Genomic DNA, 4,326 nt, shown 5'->3' with positions numbered 1-4,326 from the left:
CATTTTGCAACTGTTTTGTACGATTTACAGTATGGTTGAAAACTTTTTTTTTGGAAACGGCCAAAAATTCATGCGCGCGATGTCATCCATATAATCAAATCAACGTGGCCTAAGGGTCACACGAACAAACAACACAACATCTAGAACAGAATAGCAGATAATGTATATACAAATTAAGGGCCTATGGGGTATTTCCAAAAGTTACACCACAATTTGAATGATTCAAAATATATGAAACATCATGAACAAAATTGATACAAGAATTCAAAATTGCCAAACATGCTCACCTTTCTGTCCTCCTCCTCCCCTGCGTCAGCACATGGTTTGAAGCTGAGTTCGTACTGCTCTGGGTCCTGTGTGCGCTTGTAATGCCACAGGAACTCCAGCAGCTCCAAGCCCTGTGAAAGAGACATCCATTTTATGAGGGTTGTTCAAAAAGTTCTCAGCCTCATCCAAAAAAAACGTCATGGCAGAAAGAATATTAGTTATGGCATACTGTAGTACTGCCCATTGATGCTTTGACCCCTTTAGTAGTCATGTAGTCAATCATGATAACCCCCTTACTGTCCCAGAAAACAGAGGCCAAAACCTTGTCATAAATAGATGAATTTCCCTTAAACTTCTTGGGGGACTGGGAAACATTCTTTATCCATTGTTTGCTCTGCTGTTTTGATTCGGGGTGAAAGTGTTAACCTGTGTCTCATCTTGGGTGACAAATCATTTGAGGAAATTTCCTGGATTGGACAGAATTCGTTCCTAGAACACAAGCTGTACTCACTTTTGCCAGGTCGATTGTCCAGACAAAAGTCACTTTCTCCCGCTCCATGTTCACCTCCATGACAGACAGGATGAACCTGATGCGCTCGTAGTCATAGAAATTTATCTGTGGACACAGATAGTCAAATATTCAGTGATGACAATGTCTCTGTTAGAACAGAGTACAGTACAGTAGCACAAAAATCATTTTGGTTCAGGTCCAAAACACCAGAACATGTCAACATTGTACTGTGATAGGACATTGTACGCTGAAGTACATGTATGTAAGTTGACTTGAAATGTACCAGAAAATTTATCACTGGGAAAAGATGAGGCGCGGGCGAATAAAAAAAAATTCTGGCCAAAAATAAAGATGCTACTAAACCACAGGAATGCAAACCTAGCATTATGAATTTGTAGCAGTACATAGAATGTATACGACAAGCCGGCACACGCTGGCTTTTTGTGGAATTTATGAATCGGCACTGTAACGTGAGTTCTTGAGTCGGGGGCTTCGGTAGCCTGGGTGCCGTCCTCCAGTGTTACCACCGGCTCCGTATTGTCGCTAACTACCATGACTACCCAGGCCTAGAGCCAGAGCCTCGGAGGACATGATCTTTAGAACAGGCGAAAATCAATCTGCGCGTGGATGTCATCCATAATATTAAAGTCGGTGTGGCCTAAGTTGCAGTACTGACATACATCAGTGGTCGAAATACTTTTTTTTCAGTGCTCTGCAATATTGCAGAAGAGTCAAAATTTTGTTCTGCAATTTGGAAATACTTTCTGCAAACACACAAGCCTCTATACTACAATCTTGCAAGTTTATAAGCATGAACTATCAGGTCCAAAAGGAAACAAAAGATAAACAAGTCAAGACAAGGTTGATGTAAATTAGTGAAGAAGCTCCTGTTGTTTCAGAACAGGAGCTTACAATGTAAGTGTTGTCTGTACTTGGCGCCAAGAGCACCAAGTCCAAGTGCCAATTTTTCCTGCTGCAAAATTGCAGATTGTATAAATTTTTCTTCTGCAATCTTGAAAATCTATCTGCAGATTGCAGACTGCAGACAGGTATTTCGAACACTGTACATGTACACCTAACCTTGGAAACCAGTAGGTTAGCCATCCGTTTCAGCAGGATGTCTTTGACAGGAATCTGGTCGATGATGGGCTGGACCTTGCTGACACACTGTGAGGCATGCTGGATGTGGTCCTCCACTGTACTGGTGCCTGCCGGGTTCAGGGTCGGCTGCAGCAGGAGCAAGTACTCCAGGTACAGCAGCAAGGCATCACTCGGGTTCAGCCGAAATGTCCTAAGGATTGAGTGCAATTTTCCCAATCAAAGACAAATACATTCATTTGATAGTTTCCTTAGACCAGTACGAAAAAAATGCTGTCTTCCCGGTTTTCTGGCTAACTCTAGCAAGATCCGCAAGAGACATACCATTTGAAATCTGAATTTCAGATTGTCTGAAATGCTATACCCGGTATTTCATGATTTTCAGAACTGAGTCAACTGAAGTAAATATTTGTCCCTTCCCTTCCTAGATGGAGGGATAAATCCTGGAGACAGCCCTGGTCCTAAAACATTTTAGTTTTACACGTTTAAACTGAATTTCTTGGATCACAAACGACAATCTGAAAAAAGAAAGAATTGAAACCTACCAAGTTCCATTTTTCAAGATTGAAATTGGAAAGGTCCTAGGCCTTACAGATATTTGTACTAAACACTGTGAATTCTAACAGCTTATTCAGAAGTTCTGTTCAAAACATGTGCTCCTGTCTAACAGGTCCCCAGCTACAGTCACAGCACTTTTGTTTTTCATCAGTAGTTTTATCAGTCTAACCTGCAGTAGTCCAGGATCAGATCCAGGTCAGTCTGTTCGTTAGCGATGATGGTTGATAACAGCTTCTGTTTGGCTGCAGATTCATTCTGAAAGGCGTCTTTGAAGGAGATCTGGTGCAACAAAGAGAATATTATAATATATATAAGAAATCATTTTAACTATTATTATAACTAATAATTATCATAACTATGAAGGTTAAGATTTGCAAATACATAATATTTACCTTCACATGGTTTAGCCTAACAAAGTACTGCTCTGTTTATTCTTACTCAAACACATATATAAACATATGGTGACCAGCCCCTTTAACTCTGTCCTGTCACTTGCTACATAATGTAGTCCAACACCACATGGTGTCTGCTACAGCACTAGTTACCTTGAAGGTTAAGGCCATTGATCCCATTTGGTTGGAACGGAAGAGGGAAACAATTTACTGCTCTGTTTTATTCTTACTCAAACACATTCATGCATATGGTGACGAGCCCTTGCAACTCTGTCTTGCCACTTGCTACATAATGTAGTCCAACACCACAGGGTGTCTGCTACAGCACCAGTTACCAAGGTTCAGGTAATTGACCTCATTTGATTGGAACAGAAGAGGGAAAAACGGTGCAACAACATTATGTTTTCCCTAAACTGTGAGGGTAAACATTGCAGCGGCCTGACCTTCATTTTCTGCAGCCTGTGTCCCCAGTCTGCGTCAGAGGCCAGGCTCTTACATGCCTTCAGCACATCCTCCTGACCAACCAGCCTGGCCAGGTCCTTCCCAACATTCGCTATGGCCTGAAGAAACCAGACAACAGGGTTGGAAAAGATTTCAAATATCCACTTACCCTGCTGGGCACTGTACATGGTCATTTCTACTTGCCTGAACCAATGTTTGACTTGCCTAAAATATACAAATAAATGGAATTTTTCAATGCAATTTACTTGCAGTGAGGAATGTTGCATGCTGTATTTACCACTGGGTACTTATGAGACTTGAAATAGATTTTTTGACAAAAGGACATTTTCACAGACACTTAAACAGTGAAACAGTCAATGAAATGATGTTAGCACTAGCATGATATGACAGTGATTGAATATATTGCTGGCTTGTATAATTGATGGTATAGTACATCTGTAACAACAGCTAGACTTCAGCACCAAGGGCAGTGCTCCTAGATGAATATAATTTCTCGAACACCTGTTTAATGCCTAGTATAAACCCAGCATCATCAATGTCTTCATCATGGGGAAACACCTGCCGAAACTCTTACACGGTCTGGACAAGTGGACTTGTCCAACTCTGCATACAATGACTAGCTAGCATGTCAACAGAATGTAAAGCCCTAGCTTGCACGAACCTATAAATGTATTGAAACTTGCACTTTGGTAGAATGTCTCCTTAAGGGTCATCTTTACGGATGACATCCCATCTGCAGTTTTCAAATGCTGTGTCAGAAAAGATATCATCTGCAATAGGAAACGTTGACCAAACAAACAACAAAAAATCCGGGTTTAACGCAGACCCGTGTACTTTGCCGATGTGCTGGACTTTTTAAAACTTTCGATGAAGTGAAATCCAAACACCACCCACTCACTTTGAACCCAAACATACAAACCTAGCATAAATTAGAACTACCCAAAACAATACTTTGTTCCAGGAGTAATAAAAAGAAGTATACATTGTGAACTGCAGGTAAGTTTTCTTTTTATGTACTTTTGACTTTCTGTATACTGT

At 40.8% G+C, this 4,326-nt stretch overlaps 1 protein-coding gene across 1 annotated transcript in view; it reads right to left on the bottom strand.

Annotated features, from left to right (window-relative positions):
• Positions 1-2,603: 2,603 nt before the first annotated feature.
• The window catches only part of LOC109484911 (kinetochore-associated protein 1-like), a 40,705-nt gene continuing 38,982 nt past the window's right edge, over positions 2,604-4,326 (bottom strand). The window contains exons 43-44 of the mRNA XM_019788261.1: positions 3,270-3,386; positions 2,604-2,713 (exon numbers count right to left, since the gene is read on the bottom strand). The gene's annotated coding sequence lies outside the window, so the exon portion shown is untranslated. The remainder of the gene's footprint in view (positions 2,714-3,269; positions 3,387-4,326) is intronic.

The sequence above is a fragment of the Branchiostoma belcheri genome, unplaced genomic scaffold (assembly GCF_001625305.1).
Source record: "Branchiostoma belcheri isolate BF01 breed outbred unplaced genomic scaffold, Haploidv18h27 scaffold71, whole genome shotgun sequence".
NCBI classification, from domain to species: domain Eukaryota; kingdom Metazoa; phylum Chordata; class Leptocardii; order Amphioxiformes; family Branchiostomatidae; genus Branchiostoma; species Branchiostoma belcheri.
The sequence above is the reverse complement of the archived record's forward strand: the minus strand, read 5'-3'. Positions and strand labels throughout refer to the sequence as shown.